Here is a 21,533-nt window from a genome sequence, read left to right on the forward strand (position 1 = left end):
TGGATATCCCGGGGATCTTCCCAACCCAGGGATTGAATCCAGGTCTCCCGCATTGCAGGCGAATTCTTTACCAGCTGAGCCACAAGGGAAGCCCAATCAACATGGTAAATACCTTCAAAAAAACCCCCAAAAAACAGACATTTAGAAAGGGGTTGTAGAGCTAAACTACTCATCAGTCAAACAGCAGTAGTAATTCTTGAGAGAAGTGATTTCTGGCAGAAAGTAACATGACATAAGTATGCATATATTCACTTGTGGTTGATTTGGAATGTAGGTCTTGTTCAGTCCCAAAGTCTGGTCCAACTCTTTGAGACCCCATGGGGTGCAACATAACAGGCTTCCCTGTCCTCCATCATCTCCTGGAGCTTGCTCAAACTCATTTCCATTGAGTCAGTGATGCCATCCAACCATCTCATCTTCTGTCATCCCTTTCTCCTCCTGCCTTTAATCTTTACCAGCATCATGGTCTTTTCCAATGAGTTGAGTCTTCTCATCAGGTGGCCAAAGTATTGGAGCTTCAGGTTCAGCATCAATCCTTCCAATGATTATTCAGTGTTGATATCCTTTAAGATTGACTGATTTGGTCTCCTTGCAGTCCAAGGGACTCTCAACAGTCTTCTTCAGCACCACAATGTGAAAGCATCAATTTTTCAGTTCTCAGCCTTTATGGTCCAACTCTCATATCCATACATGACTACTGTAAAAACCATAGCTTTGGCTATATGGACCTTTTTTGAGAAAAATGATGTCCCTACTTTTTTAATAAGCTGTCTCAGTTTGTCCTAATTTTCCTTCTAAGAAACAAGCATCTTCATAGCTGTAGTCACCATCAATAGTGAGTTTGGAGCCCCCAAAATAAAATATGTCACTGCTTCCACTTTTTCCCCTTCTGTTTGCCATGAAGTGATGGGACCAGATGCTATGATCTTAATTTTTTTCAATGTTGAGTTTTAAGCCAGGTTTTTAATTCTCTTCTTTCATCCTCATCAAGAGGTTCTTTAGTTCCTCTTCACTTTCTGTCTTTCCCAGGATGATGATATACATCTCTGGGAGAGTGTCCCATATTGATACACTCCCCAATATCCAATTATATTTTGGTTCCCTTGACCCTCCACCCTCTTATTGCATTCCTATACATGCTCTCTCGGCTTCAGTTGATACATGTTGATTTATTCTGTAGCTTTTTTTTTTTTTGCATTTGGTTTCCTTCTTCCTTAGCAGAAGCACTTCTCTAACCAGACTGAGATTGTTATTTATTCTTTGGCCAAGAGAAAAAATGGGAATAAATCTAAAGGAAGTTCATGTTTCTTTTTAGGGCAGATGATTCTTCATCATGTTGAAGCCAGGGCCTAGGATGGTTCTGGTCTTAAACAGGAAAGAGTGAGCAATTTTAACACTTTAAGAGGGTTCACAAAAATCTGAAATTTGATGATCTCAAATGAAGTAATTCCAATTTTCAAGGTCCCATCCATTTTTATTCAAGACTCTGATCTTGTTGTGAAAATACCTGATTGGGATGAGAATTCAAACATCACTGGAGCACTACTGCTCCCATATTTATGGTCTAAGTTTGATTTCATGTTTTTTAGGCCCTTGGATACAGGAAATAAAATTAACTTTATAAGTTGTCAAGGAATCCCATTGATTTTCATACTTCACATTTAGTTCAGTTCAGTTCAGTCACTCAGTCATGTCCTACTCTTTGCGACCCCAAAAACCGCAGCACACCAAGCCTCCTTGTCCATCACCAACTCCTGGAGTTCACCCAAACCCATGTCCATTGAGTCGGTGATGCCATCCAACCATCTCATCCTTTGTTACCCCCTTCTCCTCCTGCCGTCAATCTTTCCCAGCATCAGGGTCTTTTCAAATGAGTAAGCTCTTTGCATCAGTTGGCCAAAGTATTAAAGTTTCAGCTTCAACATCAGACCTACCAATGAACACCCAGGACTGATCTCCTTTAGGATGAACTGGTTGGATCTCCTTGCAGTCCAACTGCAAGAAGAGTCTTCTCCAACACCACAGTTCAAAAGCATCAATTCTTCAGTGCTCAGCTTTCTTTATAGTCCAACTCTCACATCCATACATGAACGCTGGAAAAACCATAGCCTTGATTAGACAGACCTTTGTTGACAAAGTAATATCTCTGCTTTTCAATATACTGTCTAGGTTGGTCATAACTTTCCTTCCAAAGAGTAAGCATCTTTTAATTTCATGGCTGAAATCACCATCTTCAGTGATTTTGGAGCCCAGAAAAATAAAGTCAGCTACTGTTTCCACTGTTTCTCCATCTATTTGCCATGAAGTGATGGGACTGGATGCCATGATCTTAGTTTTCTGAATGTTGAGTTTTAAGCCAAATTTTCACTTTCCTCTTTTGCTTTCATCAAGAGGTTCTTTAGTTCTTTTTTTTTTATTTTATTTTTTAACTTTACAATATTGTATTGGTTTTGCCATATATCAACATGAATCCACCACAGGTATACATGTGTTCCTCATCCTGAACCCTCCTCCCTCCTCCCTCCCCATACCATCCCTCTGGGTCATCCCAGTGCACCAGCCCCAAGCATCCAGTATCATGGCATTGAAACATTGTATAACATCATATATGAAACGAGTCACCAGTCCAGGTTCGATGCTCTTTAGTTTTTCTTCACATTTAGTTCTTCTTCTTCATCTGCTTATCTGAGGTTATTGATATTTCACACTTAATATTAAGTCAGCCTTTAACTGACTTTTCATTATGCATGGAGAGCATCCAACAGTATCATACTGTTTTGTATCCTCGGAGCTATTACTTACCCCCTACCAATCAAATGCATAAAATATTACATCTGTCAGTTCTATTCACATGAATGCCATTCAAGTTCAACACAGGATATTTTTAACAGTTTCTCTGTTGTACAATTCTGAGGGCTTTCATAATACCACCTACTAATGGTGATTAAGCATTCTAAGTCAGAAGTCTGGCAAGTCATACAGACTTCTGGATCTCCCATTTAAATTTGCATTCTGAAATCATTCAGGACCAAATGTTTCAGGTTTGTTTCTATGACAACAGATTTGGAGCTGGATACTTGTATGTAGGAAGTTTACTTGGGCTTCCATGGTGGCTCAGATGGTAAAGAATCTGCCTGCAACACAGGTGACCTGGTTTCAATCCCTAGGTCAGGAAGATCCCCTGGAGAAGGCAATGGCAACCCACTCCAGCATTCTTGCCTGGAGAATTCCACAGACAGAGGAGGATGGTAGGTTACCATGCATGAGGTTGCAGAATCAGGCATCACTGAGAAACTAACATTTTCACATTTTCACAAGCTTACTTGGTGGTAGACTTAGGAATCATACTTTTGAGAAAGCGAGTAAAGCAAGGTGAGAAGAGGGAGAAGTAAAAAAAGATCTGGTTGCAAGAGTCCTCAGCCTATTCTGCAGGGACATCTGGACTTGAAATTGCCCTTCAGAGTTGTCCTGAATTAGAGCAAAGGGGATGAAACTTTGATCACCCATATAAAATGGTCTTTAGATACAAGCTGTTCCTGACAAGAGGGTATAAATTTAGGTAAGAAAACAATACTCAATCAAGAACGATTCCCAAGGTGGAATTCCACCATAAACCTTCAGAAACCATAACTTTCTACAGCTAAGGAATGTGCAACTTAATGTTGAAGGCAAATTGTAGTATCTTTCACAAAGAGAAAGCTAATAAATAAGCACTCTACTTTGGCTAAAAATCTGTCCTTAGGATTCATTCAATTAATACTAAAAAAAAAAAATAATAATAGTATACTGTGCTATTAAGAGAATGGGTTTTAGAATCAATGCAGATTATTTAACCTTGGACAAAATTAGTTCTTCCAAAAGTTCTCTATTTATAAAGCAGTGATAGTGAGATTCCATATAAAAAAGAATGGTTTTGAAGACTAATTACATAATGGTAATAAAGTTATAAGGAATGTGCTTCCTATATAGCTTAGTGTATAGCAAGTATGTGATAGTTGTATGTGTGTAGCAAGTATGTGCAGAGAAGGCAATGGCACCCCACTCCAGTATTCTTGCCTGGAAAATCCTGTGGATGGAGGAGCCTGGTAGGCTCCAGTCCATGGGGTCGCTAAGAGTCGGATATGACTGAACGACTTCACTTCCACTTTTCACTTTCATGTATTGGAGAAGGAAATGGCAACCCACTCCAGTGTTCTTGCCTGGAGAATCCCAGGGACGGGGGAGCCTGGTGGGCTGCCGTCTATGGGGTCGCACAGAGTCGGACATGACTGAAGTGACTTAGCAGTAGCAGCAGCAGCAAGTATGTGATAGTTGCTACACACACCATCAGTATGTCATAATTACTTTACATTTATTATTACTTCTTTATATCTGAGTTTGGATTTTAGCATGCTTCTGGCTAATTTTTCTAGTGCTTTGAAGTGACAAAATGTTAAACATAAAAGAGCAAATAGCAAGCATATAAATGAATGAAACTTCCTTAAATATCTTAGCATAAAATGCTATCAAGATCTTTGTATTTCTCCCCTGCATAGAATTCTTCTCTTTTTCACAAAAAAAGTATAATATCAAACATTAAATGAAAACTTTGAGACATGCATTTAGGCTTTACTTGAACCACTGGTTATAATAACCCAGTTAAAATGACTGCTTATAATTTGACCAGCATGAAACCCTGTTGGCCTATGAAAGTAGTAGAGCAATGTCCAAGGCACAGTAGCAAAACAACACAAAAAAATGGTCTAGAAAATATAGTGGTAGAAAAGTTAGAAGAAGGGAGACATATATACATTAATTTTCAAAGAAAACACTCCAGTGAAGAGGAAGAATAATATGAAAAAAGGAGAGAGAAAGAGAAGCAGAAAGAGAGGAGGGAAGATATGAGAGAAGAGGCAGATAGACAGATGGAAGGAAGGAAGAAGAAAAGAAAGAAGGAAAAAGAAAGCAGAATGTGAGTATCATTGGTTCAAACTACACAAGAGGAAGGGTTGTCTGTTTTTCATTTTCTGATGATGCTAAAGCCTTTGACTGTGTGGATCACAACAAACTGAGGAAAATTCTTAAAGAGATGGGAATACCAGGCCACCTTACCTGCTCCTGAGAAACAGTTTGTAGGTCAAAAAGTAACACTTAGAATCAGACATGGAACAACAGACTGGTTTCAAATTGGGAAAGGAGTACGTTAAGGCTGTATATTGTCACCTGCTTATTTAACTTATATGCAGTGTACATTATGCAAAATGCTGGGCTGGATCACTCATAAGCTGAAATCAAGATTACCAGGAGAAATATCAACAACCTCAGATATGCAGATGATACCACTTTAATGGCATAAAACAAAGATGAACTAAAGAGTTTCTTGATGAGGATGAAAGAGGAGAGTGCAAAAGCTGGCTTAAAATTCAACATTGAAAAAATTAAGATCCTGGCATCCAGTCCCATCACTTCAGGGCAAACACATGGGGAAAATATGGAAACAGTGAAAGATATTATTTTCCTGGGCTTCAAAATCACTGAGGATGGTGACTGCAGTCATGAAATTAGAAGATATGTGCTTCTTGGAAGAAAAGCTATGACAAACCTAAACAACATATTAAAAACAGAGACATCACTTTGCTGACAAAGGTTCATCTAGTCAAACTTAGAGTTTTTCCGGTAGTCACGTACAGATGTAAGAGTTGGCCCATAAAGAAGGCTGAGTGCCAAAGAATTGACATATGGTGCTAGAGAAGACTATTGAGAGTCCATTGGACAGCAAGGAAATCAAACCAGTCAATCTTAAAGGAAATCAACCCTGACTATTCATTGGAAGGACTAATGCTGAAGATGAACCTGCCATACTTTGGCCACCTGATGCAAACAGCCAACTCACTGGAAAAAACCTTGATGCTGGGTAGGATTGAGGGCAAGAGAAGAAGTGGGTGTCAGAAGATGAGATTACTGGATGGCATCACTGACTCAGTGGGCATGAGTTTGAGCAAACTCTGGGAAACAGTGAAGGACAGGGAAGTCTGGTGTGCTTCAGTTCATGGGTTCACAGAGTTGGATGTGACTTAGCTACTGAACAACAACAATTATTAAGTCGTGGACTATGTATGATTTTTTTTTCCTAAGCACTCCAATTCTTCAAAAAGTTGAGAATATCCTATCTTCCACCTGAAATACTTCTTTTCATAAGTTTTAATTTTCTAATTCAATGTTCCTTATTTCATTTGTGAAAGAGAGAGAAAGACAAATGGGGAAAGAGAGAGCGAGAGATCCTGACTTCCTTACGTGAAGGTCAAAGATCTCAGAATATTAGAAAAGATTATCTAATATCTAGTAGTATTGTTATAGACACAGACTCACCAAGAACTTTCCACAATCACTAGTGAATGGCAGTAGGTCTTTAGATCCTGCAGTGAAAAACTCTATTATTGCCATCTTCTTGAGATGACTCTCCTATTTAGTTAATGCTCTGCATGACTGCTCCTGAGCTTTCATCTCTCACAACTAAATGTAACATCTAAGACAGGCACTTTATAAGGGTAATTTTTCTACTGTCTAGTGTACCTATAAATAATAAAGGAAAAGGAGATAACACTGTGGGTGTTTACATTAAATAAAAGCAGAAGGTTATTAATTGAATACTTCTTATGAGCCAAAAACTCTACATATGCTCCCCTTTTAATTAATGCAAAATTCCTATTGTGTAGCCATTAGTTGGCAAAGGAAAACACACTGAAAAATTACTGAATTTCAACACAGAATTCAAATCTATTTTATTTATGAATTTGACTATTTGGTCATAATTTTTCAAATACTCATGACTGTAATTTTCAGGAGATATCTTTTTTTCATTTAAAGATATTCATTCCATTTTCTGTGTGTTTTCTTTGAAACCGTGTCTTGAGATTCTATGTCCACCCTTGAGTGAGGTTAGACTGTTTTACTCAGTGCTTGCTTAAATGGTCTGATTTAATTAAAAGTATAGATTGCCTCTAGTTGTACTTTTTCTTTCTGCTTTGTTTTCTTTTGTGTTATTCTTATTTCATATGGGAAAATTCACAAAATTCAAGGCATTTTGAAAGACTTCAGGAGAGAATGGAGTTCTATTTTTCCAAGTTGGAGCATCCTACTCTTCTACCTACCTAAATGGGTACAGCTAAATGGATATATTACTAATGGTCATGTTTCTTTATGTTTCATGCTATATATATATATGTGTGTGTATATATATATATATATATATTTTTTGTGGAATACTTGTTTTCTCTCATTAATCTCTTCATTTCCTTTTCCCCACAAAATGTCCTTTCTTTCTGCTTGAGTATTAGCTATTATCATTCAAGATTCACAAGAAATATTCTATCCTTTTATCTTCTTTTGATCCTGACACCCCAATATTGCTATTAGTTGTTTGCTATGTGTCTTATCATCCTAAGTATATCCTTAGAAAAGAACATATTGCACTCTTTTGTATATTTCCACCTCCCTTTGATTAGAATAAATCCTTGAGATTAAGTACTGTATCACAGTATTGTTACAATCCTACAACTGTAATACACAGATTACACAATATACAGATTATACAGTTATAATCATGTAAATAAAGAAAATGATTTATTTTCAGCATTTTAAACAGAACTTTGAAAAGCCTTATGCTATCAAAAAGTTTTATATTTTTATTTGAAGTGAAGTGAATGTTGCTCAGTCATGTCTGACTCTTTGTGACCCCATGGAATGCACAGTCCATGGAATTCTCCAGGCCAGAATACTGGAGTGGGTAGCCTTTCCTTTCTCCAGGGGATCTTCCAAACCCAGGGATTGAACCAAGATCTCTCTCATTGCAGGCAGATTCTTTATGAGCTTAGCCACAAGGGAAGCCCAATATTTTTACTTAAAGCAGTATAATTCTTGGAGAAATAAAATTAAAATATAAGACTATATGTTGAAATTTTTTAAATGTCTTATATGACATATAAGATCTTAGAAAACCTCCTAGAACTAATATTAAAAAAAAAAAAGTTCTATTCATCATTGGGGATTAGAATGCAAAAATAAGATGTCAAGAGATACCTGGAGTAACAGGCAAGTTTGGCCTTGGAGAACAAAATGAAGCAGGAAAAGCTTAACAATTCTGCCAAGAAAATGCACTGATCATAGCAAATATTCTTCTTCAACAACACAAGTGATGACTTTACAGATGGACATCACCGAATGGTCAATACCAAAATCAAATTGATTACATCCTTTGTATGTATTTGTATCATATACCTAAGATGAAAAAGTTGCATACAATCACTCACACACACACAGACACACACACACACACACAACTTGGAGCTGACTGTGGCTCAGATCAACAGCTTCTCATAGCAAAATTCAGGCTTACACTAAAGAAAGTAGGGAAAGCCACTATGCCAGTCAGGTATTACTTAAATCAAATTTCCTATGAATATGAATATCAATAACCTCAGACATGCAGATGACACCACCCTTATGGGAGAAAGTGAAGAGGAACTAAAGAGCCTTTTGATGAAAGTGAAAGAGCAGAGTGAAAAAGCTGGCTTAAAACTCAGCATTTAAAAAACTAAGATCATGGCATCCAGCCCCATCACTTCATGGCAAATAGATGGGGAAACAGTGACAAACTTTATTTTTGGGGACTCCCAAATCACTGCAGATGGTGACTGCAGCCATGAAATTAAAAGATTCTTGCTCCTTGGAAGAAAAGATGTGACCAACCTAGACAGAATATTAATCTGACAAAACATTACTTTACCAACAAAGGTCCATCTAGTCAAAGCTATGGTTTTTCTAGTAGTCATGTATGGATGTGAGAGTTGTACTATAAAGAAAACTGAGTGCCAAGAATTGATGCTTTTGAACTGTGGTGTTGGAGAAAACTCTTGAGAGTCCCTTGTACTGCAAGGAAATCAAACCAGTCAATCCTAAAGGAAATCAGTCCTGAATGTTCATTGGAAGGACTGATGCTGAGGCTGAAACTCCAATACTTTGGCCACCTCATGCGAAGAGTTGACTCATTGGAAAAGACCCTGATGCTGGGAGGGATTGGAGGCAGGAGGAGAAGGGGATGACAGAGGATGAGATGGCTGGATGGCATCATCGACTCAATGGACATGAGTTTGAGTTAACTCCGAAAATTGGTGATGGACAGGGAGGCCTGGCGTGCTGCGATTCATGGGCTTGCAAAGAGTCGGACATGACTGAGTGACTGAATTGAATTGAACTGAACTGATGAACATGCAGTAGAGGTAAATAAATAGATTCAAGGGATTAGATCTGGTAAACAGTGTGCAGTATGAAAAAGCAAAATAATAGGATACTGAAAGAGGAACTCCCCAGGTCAGTAGGTGCCCAATATGCTACTGGAGATCAGTGGAGAAATAACTCCAGAAAGAATGAAGGGATGAAGCCAAAGCAAAAACAATACCCAGTTGTGGATGTGACTGGTGATAGAAGCAAGGTCTGATGCTGTAAAGAGCAATATTGCATAGGAACCTGGAATGTCAGGTCCATGAATCAAGGCAAATTGGAAGTGGTCAAACAAGAGATGGCAAGAGTGAATGTCGACATTCCAGGAATCAGTGAACTAAAATGGACTGGAATGGGTGAATTTAACTCAGATGACCATTATATCTACTACTGTGGGCAGGAATCCCTCAGAAGAAATGGAGTAGTCATCATGATCAACAAAAGAGTTCAAAATGCAGTACTTGGATGCAATCTCAAAAACGACAGAATGATCTCAGTTCGTTTCCAAAGCAAACCATTCAATATCACAGTAATCCAAGTCTATGCCCCAACCAGTAACGCTGAAGAAGCTGATGTTGAATGGTTCTATGAAGACCTACAAGACCTTTGAGAACTAACACGCAAAAAAGATGTCCTTTTCATTACAGGGGACTGGAATGCAAAAGTAGGAAGTCAGGAAACACCTGGAGTAACAGGCAAATTTGGCCTTGGAATATGGAATGAAGCAGGGAAAAGACTAATAGAGTTTTGCAAAGAAAATGCACTGGTCATAGCAAGCACCCTCTTCCAACAACACAAGAGAAGACTCTACACATGGACATAACCAGATGGTCAACACCAAAATCAGATTGATTTTATTCTTTGCAGCCAAAGATGGAGAAGCTGTATACAGTCAACAAAAACAAGACCAGGAGCTGTCTGTGGCTCAGATCATGAACTCCTTAGTGGCAAATTCAGACGTAAATTGAAGAAAGTAGGGAAAACCACTAGACCATTCAGGTATGACCTAAATCAAATCCCTTATGATTATATAGTAGAAGTGAGAAATAGATTTAAGGGACTATTTCTGATAGACAGAGTGCCTGATGAACTATGGACTGAGGTTCGTGACATTGTACAGGAGACAGGGATCAAGACCATCCCCATGGAAAAGAAATGCAAAAAAGCAAAATGGCTGTCTGGGGAAGCCTTACAAATAGCTGTGAAAAGAAGAGAAGTGAAAAGCAAAGGAGAAAAGGAAAGATATAAGCATCTGAATGCAGAGTTCCAAAGAATAGCAAGAAGAGATAAGAAAGCCTTCCTAGCAATCAATGCAAAGAAATAGAGGAAAACAACAGAATGGGAAAGACTAGAGATCTCTTCAAGAAAATTAGAGATACCAAGGGAACATTTCATGCAAAGATGGGATTGATAATGGACAGAAATGGTATGGACCTAACAGAAGCAGGAGATATTAAGAAGAGGTGGCAAGAATACACAGAAGAACTGTACACAAAAGATCTTCACGATCCAGATAATCACGATGGTGTGATCACTGACCTGGAGCCAGACATCCTGGAATGTGAAGTCAAGTGGGCCTTAGAAAGCATCACTACGAACAATGCTAGTGGAAGTGATGGAATTCCAGTTGAGCTATTTCAAATCCTGAAAGATGATGCTGTGAATGTGCTGCACTCAATATGCCTGCAAATTTGGAAAACTCAGCAGTGGCCACAGGACTGGGAAAATTCAGTTTTCATTCCAATCCCAAAGAAAGGCAATGCCAAAGAATGCTCAGACTACCACACAATTGCACTCATCTCACATGCTAGTAAAGTAATGCTCAAAATTCTCTAAGCCAGGCTTCAGCAATACATGAACTGTGAACTTCCTGATGTTCAAACTGGTTTTAGAAAAGGCAGAGGAACCAGAGATCAAATTGCCAACATCCAGCAGATCATGGAAAAAGCAAGAGAGTTCCAGAAAAAAAATCTATTTCTGCTTTATTGACTATGACAAAGCCTTTGACTGTGTGGATTACAATAAAGTATGGAAAATTCTGAAAGAGATGAGAATACCAGACCACCTGACCTGCTTCTTGAGAAATTTGTATGCAGATCAGGAGGCAACAGTTAGAACTGGACATGGGACAACAGACTGGTTCCAAATAGGAAAAGGAGTCCATCAAGGCTGTATATTGTCACACTGTTTATTTAACTTATATGCAGAGTACATCATGAGAAACGCTGGGCTGGAAGAAGCACAAGCTGGAATCAAGATTGCTGGGAGAAATATCAATAACCTCAGATATGCAGATGACACCACCCTTATGGCAGAAAGTGAAGAGGAACTCAAAAGCCTCTTGATGAAGGTGAAAGAGGAGAGTGAAAAAGTTGGGTTAAAACATTCAGAAAACGAAGATCATGGCATCTGGTCCCATCACTTCATGGGAAATAGATGGGGAAACAGTGGAAACAGTGTCAGACTTTATTTTTTGGGGCTCCAAAAGCACTGCAGATGGTGACTGCAGCCATGAAATTAAAAGACGCTTACTCCTTGGAAGAAAAGTTATGACCAACCTAGATGGCATATTGAAAAGCAGAGACATTGCCAACAATGGTCTGTCTAGTCAAGGCTATGGTTTTTCCTGTGGTCATGTATGAATGTGAGAGTTGGACTGTGAGGAAGACTGAGCATCAAAGAACTGATGCTTTTGAACTGTGGTGTTGGAGAAGACTCTTGAGAGTCCCTTGGACTGCAAGGAGATCTAATCAGTCCATTCTAAAGGAGATCAGCCCTGGGATTTCTTTGGAAGGAATGATGCTAAAGCTGAAACTCCAGTACTTTGCCACCTCATGCGAAGAGTTGACTCTTTGGAAAAGACTCTGATGTTGGGAGGGATTGGGGGCAGAAGGAGAAGGGGACGACAGAGGATGAAATGGCTGGATGGCATCACTGACTCAATGGACATGAGTCTGAGTGAACTCTGGGAGTTGGTGATGGACAGGGAGGCCTGGCGTGCTGCTATTCATGGGATCGCAAAGAGTCGGACACGACTGAGTGATTGAACTGAACTGAACTGAAACACTGTGCACATAGGACTGTGGACAGAGGTCCATGATATTGTACAGGAGGCTGCCAACAAAATCATCCCAAAGGAAAAGAAAAGCACAAATACAAAGTGGCTATATGAGGAGGCCTTACAAATAGCTAAAGAAAGAAGAGAAGCAAAAAGGGAGAAAGGGAAAGATATATTCAACTAAACACAAAGTCCTGTGAACAGCATGGAGACAAGAAGGCCTTTTTCAACGAACCATACATAAAACTACAAGAAAACAATGGAAGGGGAAAGACTAGAGATCTCTTCAGGAAAATTGTAGATATCAAGGGAACATTTTACCCACAGATGGCCACAATAAAAGACAGAAAGAGTAGAGACCTAGTAGATGCTGAAGAGATCAAGAAGAGATGGAAAGAACACATGGAAGAACTGTACAAAAAAGGATCTTAATGTACTAGATTACTGTGATGGTGTGGTCAGCCATCCAGAGCCAGACATTCTGGAGACTGAAGTCAAGTGAACCTTAGGAAGCACTGCTGTTAATTAAGCTAGTGGATGCAAAGGAATTAAAGTAGAACTATAGAAACCATAAAGGATGATGCTGTCAAAGTTTTGCATTTAATATGTCAGTAAACCTTGAAGACCCAGCAGTGGCCACAGGACTGGAAAAGGTCAATCCTCATTTCAATTCACAAGAAGGGTAGTACTAAAGAATGCACTAACCATCAGATAATTGCACTCATCTCCCAGGCTAGTAAGGTCATGCTTAATATCTTGCATGATTGACTTCATCATTATGTAAACCAGGAACTTCTAGATGTCCAAGCTGGGTTTAGAAAAGGAGAAGGAGCCAGAGATCAAATTGCCAACACATGCTGGATCAAAGAGAAAGATAGGGAATTCCAGAAAAACAACTATCTCTGTTTCATCAATTGCACCAAAGCCTTTTTGACTGTGTGGATCATAACAAGCTGTGGAAAGCTCTTAAAGAGATGGGAATACCAGATCATCTTACCTGTCTCCTGAGAAACCTGTATGCAGGTCAAGAAGCAACAGTTAAAACCCTGTATTGAACAATTAATTCAAGATTGAGAAAGCAGTATGACAGGGCTGTCTGCTGTCACCCTGTCTGTTTAATCTATATGTTGAGCACATCATGAGAAATGCCAGCCTGGATGACTTACAAGCTGGAATCAAGATAGGCAAGAAAAGCATCAACAACCTCAGGTATCCTGATGATACAACTCTAATGCAAAAGAAAAAAGGAACAAAACACCCTCTTGATGAGGGTGAAGGAAGAGAATGAAAGAGCTGGCCTAAGACTAAATATTAAAACAAAAACAAAAACAAATATTATGGGATCTGTCTCCATTACTTCATGGAAAATAGAAGGGGAAAAGGTGGAATTAGTAGGTTTCCTCTTCTTGGATCTAAAATCGCTGCAGATGGTGATTGCAGCCATTAAATCAGCAGATGATTGCTTCTTTGCAGGAAAGCTATGACAAACAAAGACAGTGCGTAGAAAAGCAGAGACAATACTCAACTGGCAAAGGTCCATAGAGTCAAGGCTACAGTCTTCCCAGTGGTCACGAATAGTTGTGAGAGCTGGATCATAAAGAAGGCAGAATGCCAAAGAATTTATGCCTTTGAACTATGGTGCTGGAGAAGACTCCTGAAAGTCCCTTGGACAGCAAGGAGATCAAACTAGTCAATCTTGAGGAAAATCTACCCTAAGTACTCCTTGGAAGGACTGATGCTGAAGCCTAAGCTTAAGTATTGTGGTCATCTGATGCAAATAGCTGACTTATTGGAAATTCCTGATGCTGGGAAAGATTAAGGGCAGAAGAAGTGGGTGTCAGAGAATGAGATGGCTGGATAGCATCACTGATGCAATGGAAATAAACTTGGACAAACTTTGGGAGGTGATGAGGGACAGGGAGGCCTGGCATGCATCTATGGGGTCACAGAGTGGAACACGACTGGGTGACTGAACCCCATATGACAACAACATATGGGGTATTTCTTGAAATATATAGCTCTTTTTGAAATATATAGCTCTTCTTTTCTGAAAATTATCAACTGATATTTAGCATATTATTGTGAATACTTGCATAGGTACCTATTATTGTTAAAAACATTTTTTAGTAAAGTAATTAGCCTCCAATTAAAATAAATAAATTAAAAAAAATTTTTTTAAACTTGAATGACTATGAAACAGAAAACCTGCCTTTATGATAATTTCTAAAACACATGTTTTTTTTCCTGCCATTATATTTACTTCCTTAAAATTCAAAGTAGACTCTCATTATTGTTATATGCATTATTTCATCAGTGAAGTGTTTGCAAATGAAGTGCAATGCTGATAAATAACACAGGATACAGGAGTTGTGGAACACTGAACTGTAAAACGTAAAACTTGTAAAAATGGTTTTGTGGGGAAACTTGTGTTCATATTCCATTTTACCCGAAGCTCTTTTTAGCAAGACTTTTATTACCATGCAATTCACCAAGCATGAGTAATTTCCACATCAATTCTTTTATCCAGTGGCAACATAAACACTCACACTTTCTGAAATAAAGGAGTTGGAATACTATAGTTGCTTCAGTCAAGCAGCTATCTTTAAGGTTGTCAGCATTTCCATTCTATACCCAGTTTCTTGAAGTTTATAACTTGCAGTAAAACCTAACCCTTGGGTTGAATCTTTACTTACAGAGATAGTTTGCAGTGCAACTTATGGAGATATAGCTGCAAGACACCCCATTTCTGTTAATAGAAGCCGGGTCATGAATTGCTTCCTGGCACATTGAACAGATTTATCCTGTAACTTTCCTATGGGGAGAAAATTATGTTTTATCAAAATGGGAGAAAATATTTCAGTTCGATCTTAGTAAAGTTATAAAGTGCACTACCTATCCCATCAGGTATACATTTTTAATAGTTTTTGAACTTACAGAAAAACACTTCTTTTTTCTTCCAAGAGTGACCTTGACAAAAGTTACTTCTACTCATATACAATTAAGTATAAGCTCACATTTTTCTCTTTCAAGGATACTAAAGTATTTTCTTTCTTGAAAATATCACTTAAATCTAAAATATTTAATATTTTTAATGGTATTGGTAAATTTAGTAATTGATTGTGAATATATCACAGTTTTTCCTACAGTATTCATGAATTCCATTTGTGCCCCCTACTTATTTACTGGTAATTATGTTTTAGTAAATAAATATTAAAAAAAGGACAAAATTATAACATTTATGAAAAGTTTTAAATGATATCATGAAATAATTATTATATTAATTAGGTAATTTTATGCTATCACTTATATAATCCAAATTTATACAAAACTGAAATTTTAAGGTTATGATTTAGGTCCTCTTTTACATTTTTAACTCACACAATTTGGTGTCATTATTCAGTCCATAAACCTCATAAATTCAATGAGACTCCGTTAGCACATGTTCTGAAAAAATAAAAGAGAGGTGCTAAAATCAATTAAATCAATGATCTTTGAATTAAAGATAGGCTATAGAAATAAATTGTAATGGACCAAATCTCCATCTGTTCTTACTCTACCATAAACACTTGTAAAATATAGTATAACTGACAAATGATTCATAATACAAATACTAACACTAAATAAGCAGAAAACAGTGTGAATGAAATTGTTTAAGGTTTAAAAAACACATATGCATGTTTAATGTTTAATGGGCTTCCCCAGTAGCTCAGATGGTAAAACATCTGCCTGCAATGAGGGAGACCTGGGTTCCATCCCTGTGTGGGGATGATCCCCTGGAGAAGAAAATGGCAACACACTCCAGTACTCTTGCCTGGAAAATTCCATGGATGGAAGAGCCTGGTAAGCTACAGTCCATGGGATTGCAAAGAGTTGGACATGACTGACCAACTTCACTGGTTCACTCTGAAATGGTTCTGGGTCTTTCAGCCTTCATCTATTCTATGCATGTTTTATATAAATTTCAGTATTATAAACAAATAATATTTTGTTTTCAGTGAACAAGTTTAAATGAGCTCTATAGTGCTATGCTTAGTTGTCACTATCAAAGAAACTAAATGCAGTGTATATTAAGAGTTTTTTTTTTGAATGATGTTGCATATTTTTATTTTTATACAAATATCATCTACATATAATTTAAAAAAACATAAATTTGAATGGAAAATGATTTAAATTTAGCTTTGGCATGCTCTGTTATCAATAGGTGAGTAGAGACTTATAGATAAGGAGAGGTTCACTTAATGAGATTAAGAAATGTGGACTATCTTTTAAATTTTAAATTAAAGTTAAGGACAGTATTTACTCATATACGATCTTTTTTTAACATATCCTTTCTAAATCAATTCAAAATTTTACAATCCTGGAAAAAATAATATAATGAATACAAGCACATTGATATTTAATTCAACTCTATGACCAACAAGTTTGCTATTTCAGGAAGAAGGGAGATAATTTTATACTATCAGAAGAGTACATGTTGATATGTAGAAAATCAAGAACAAGCACTGGTAGTTTTCTTTGTTTTGCAAATTTCAAATTAATATTTATGTTAACTCCTCACCACAATTTATTTTCTTGGCTTTAGGAAAGTTCTTATTGTGAATAATAGGTTCAACAAGATGCACTGATAAACAAGAGAAACTTTCTTTAAATATGCCAGAAGCCAGAGGAGACTATTTGAATGTATATTTCAGTCACATGGTTTCTTTTAGGTATTCAAACTAAATAAGGATTCGATTTCAGAACTATTTACATAGAATAGGCAGATTACAGCAGAGGGTTGAAAACAGCTTGGAAATGTCATTTACTTTTGTCTTGCTCAAAGTTAAATAATATGATGAGTGACTCTCCAGGCTGTTTAAATGGCAGTTAAGTCAACCTGTTCTGAATGTTTCAAATTGGGTTTGATGCAACTTAATGTCCATAACAGTGTATTAATATTTGCCTTTAAGTGTTTGCCTATAAAGATAGCTTTCAGTATTATCATTGGCTTTTTATTGTGTCAAATGGGCTAGACTGACATAATTTCTAAGAACACTCTTACAGGTATGTTTCTGGATAGAGGATGCCAGAGAAATATTTTGTATTAGATTTAGAGAACAATAGTGAAACATCAGCAATATTGTTTTTACACTTGAAAGATTGATATATGGTCACCTGAAGCTGTTGCAGGTCACACATATTTCCTGGTTCATATAGCAGTACAGCCAAGTCCATAAGTGATCCATTATTCCCTATAGCCTCTTTACCTTCTGTAATTACTGGGCCAGGTCATGTGCTTAGCTTTATGATGAAGGGCTCCACGTTCCCAAATGGACACTGCATCAGCAAATTTGGAGTCAATGAGAGACTCACAAGTGTGATATAAGATCATCCTTATGTGTCTTTCTTCCCTGTCTTCCCTTCTGATTATCTGCCTTGAGAATTCAAGACTCATCATCAGACACAAAGAGTTCTATGTAGAGATTTGTAAGTAAGTGTGTGTGTATGTATTTATGTGTTTTCTGTGCAGAGGTACACCTTCTCTTCAGTTCAGTTCAGTTGCTCAGCCGACTCTTTGCGACCCCATGAATTGCAGCTCACCAGGCCTCCCTGTCCATCACCAACTCCTGAAGTTCACACAAACCCATGTCCATCGAGTTGGTAATGCCATCCAACCATCTCATCCTCTGTCATTCCTTTCTCCTCCTGCCCTCAATCTTTCCCAGCATCAGGGTCTTTTCAAATGAGTCAGCTCTTCTCATCAGGTGGCCAAAATATTGGAGTTTCAGCTTCACATCAGTCCTTCCAATGAACATTCAGGACTGATCTCCTTTAGGATGGACAGGTGGGATCTCCTTGCAGTCCAAGGGACTCTCAAGAGTCTTCTCCAACACCACAGTTCAAAAGCATCAATTCTTGAGTGCTCAGCTTTCTTTATAGTCCAACTCTCACATCCATACATAACCACTGGAAAAACCATAGCTTTGACTACACGGACCTTTGTTGGCAAAGTAATGTCTCTGCTTTTTAATATGCTGTCTAGGTTGGTCATAATTTTCCTTCCAAGGAGTAAGTGTATTTTAATTTCATGGCTGCAATCTCCATCTGCAGTGATTTTGGAGCCCAGAAAAACAAAGTCAGCCACTGTTTCCATTGTTTCTCCATCTATTTGCCATGAAGTGATGGGAGTGGATGTTATGATCTTCATTTTCTAAATGTTGAGCTTTAAGCCAACTTTTTCACTCTCCTCTTTCACCTTCTTTTACTGAACCCTTCTTAATATAAATTCAAACAACAGTTACACAAGATATTATCCACAAGACTGTACTGAAAAACATCATACAACCCACTTAAAAATGGAGAATAGATTGTGTACCAATACACAACAAAAACCTTATTTAATCATTAGGGGACTGCAAGTTAAAACCAAAATGACACATCACTTCACACCCATTGGGGTGTCTAAAATTAAAAAAAAAAAGCAATGATAAATATTGTTCAAGGTGAAATATTGTTGCTGAACCACACAAGATACCTGGATTCTTGGCCACCGGAGGAAGAGAATTCAATCAAGGGCCAGAGATGAGGCTTGATCACTCAGAGCTTTTGTGTAATAATGTTTTATTAAAGCATAAAGGAGATAGAGAAAGCTTCTGACATAGACATCAGAAGGGGGCAGAAAGAGTACCCCCTTGCTAGTGTTAGCAATGGGTTATATACCTTTTAATTAGTTATTACAATGAATCAAAAGAATGTCTGGAGGTTTTAAAGATCTTACTAGACTCATTCCCATAATTTACATTTTAAAATAACAGGATTAGCCAGAAGGTTTTCAGGAAGGAGAAACTGTCCTCAAGCAGGGTACATTGTTATTATATAATCCCTAGTACAGAGTTTAAATTGAGTTGTGTAATTGACTAAGACTAAGGAATGTAGACAAAAAAAGTTTGTCCTTTCTTCCTCCTTGAGAATTCCAGATCCCCCTCTCCTTGGGGACCCCTGGACTTTTTATCAACCTGCCTAGGAACTGACTCTCTCAAAGTTATAAAGAAGTTGGAATCCTCATACATTTCTGATAGGATTGTAAAATGGTGTAATCCTTTTGAAAAACAGTAGCAATTCCTAAAAAAAAGTTAAATATAGAGTTACTATAAGGCCCAGAAATTCCACTCTTAGGCATATAATCAAGATAAATAAAATTGTAAGCTTACTGGAAAATTTGTATAGGAATTCCATAACACTTTTCATAATAGCTAGAAAGTAGCAATAATCTAAGTGTCCATCAGCTGATTAATGGATGAATAAGATGCAGTATGTTCATATAAGGTAATGTTATTTGTTAATAAAATAGAAGGGAAATGGAGATATATACTGTAAGGTAAAACTACTGAAAGAAACCAGTCAAAGAAGATGAGATATTTTATGATCACATCTATGTGGAATTTCTTCAGTGGGTAAATGCTTAGACAGAAGGTAAGTTAGTGGTTGACTGGAATCAGGGTAGAGTAAAGTAGGGGCAGTGCACATGAGGAATGGTTTCTAATATGTATAGTGTTTCTTTTCAGAGTGTTGAAAATATTATAGTATAGGTTTTTGTGATAATTGTACAATTCTGTGAAAATAAGAAATTCTAATTGTATGATTTATACAGGGGAATCTATGAAATAGGATATAAATCTCAATAAAGCTCTAAAAAGAGTTCTATGTTTCTTTATGGGTCTCAAGGTAATTATGCTAAGTTAAAAGAAGAATAGCTAGATGAAGATTCCTTCTTCTTCTCCTCATGTGTACTGAGTCATATCCAACTTTTTGTGACCCCATGGACTGTAGCCCACCAAGCTCCTCTGTCCATGGAATTTTCCAGGCAATAATACTGAAGTGAGTTGCCATTTCCTATTCTGGGTGTCTTCCCAACCCAGGGATGAAAGCTGGATCTCTTCATCTCCTATATTGGCAGAAATATTCTTTACCATTGTGCCACTTGGGAATCCCCAGATAAAGATTACCTACTTGACAATTCCATTCACACAAAATTCATGACAATGCATAACTAATCTGTAGTAACATGAAACAGATCAATAGCTTCCTATAGATGAGGAAGAGGCAGTAAGGGCCAGGAGAAATTACAAAGGGCACAAGGAAATTTCAAAGGTGACGGATATACTCATTATTTTGATTGTGTTATAGGTTTCATAATTTTGTGCAAGTTCCAAAATATATGTCAAAATATACACATGTAAACTTTAAATATTTAAATTATGCAGTTTATTATATATGTCAATTAGAACACCAAAAATCGCTAAAATTGTATTTTAATTGTAAAGTTACACTTGTCTACTATACAAAATTATTTTTTCTAGACATAAAAAGCTTCAAAACACACATAATTTAAGAATGTCATTTGCATGGAGAAACTATAAATAGGTAGAGCTATATCTTGTATGATTTATCAAATCTTATCTTCTACCATTTTGTCATTCTGTATGATATTATGTATTATGCACATACTGTACATAGTATTGTAACACAGTACAATGTACACATATTTTGTGTGTGTGTGTTATTTCTATATTCATTTTGGGTTGTCAATATTCACTGATATGAGTATACAAATCTAGAGAGAACTATACTACCAAATCTATGTTTAAAAATACTATGATAATTTGGGCATAATCAAATTTATTAATGCAACACTCCTTGTCTCTACCTCTGTCTCCACATCCCTGTCTCTACTGTGCATTCTAGATATTTGTGTCATTGGAAGAATTCTCTATATATGAATGTGCTTCTCAAACTTCCTCTTCCTGTTTGCTATATTCTCTTTTTTGTGTACATAGTGACTTAAAGGAATACGATAAATTAACCTGGCTTTTGTACAATTTTGGAATTAATTTAGAACATGAAAGAGGAAAATACATGGACATCTGCATTATCTGATAAATATAAAACATGATAAACTTGTAGGCAAGTGGATTCAAAATATTGAATCTCAGAATTAGACAGAGAGCACAACTTACTGCAGCAGTTCTGAAAAGCTTAAACCAAATGCAATGAAGGACACAGATTTTTTTTTTTTTTCCAGGAATATCAGCTCTTAAGAGAAAGGGGAGAGAAAAGTAAAGGGTATGGCAAGCATTTCCTTTCTTTCCTAAACTCACCACTCTTACTTTGGACAGAGTGTATGAGCACACAGCCAGTGACCAGGAGTGTTTTACTAATAGTTGTTCTTCTACACTGA

The sequence above is a fragment of the Bos grunniens genome, chromosome 12 (genome assembly GCF_055505025.1).
Source record: "Bos grunniens cultivar Pamir isolate PY7600 chromosome 12, Bosgru_T2T1.0, whole genome shotgun sequence".
Taxonomy (NCBI): Eukaryota; Metazoa; Chordata; class Mammalia; order Artiodactyla; family Bovidae; genus Bos; species Bos grunniens.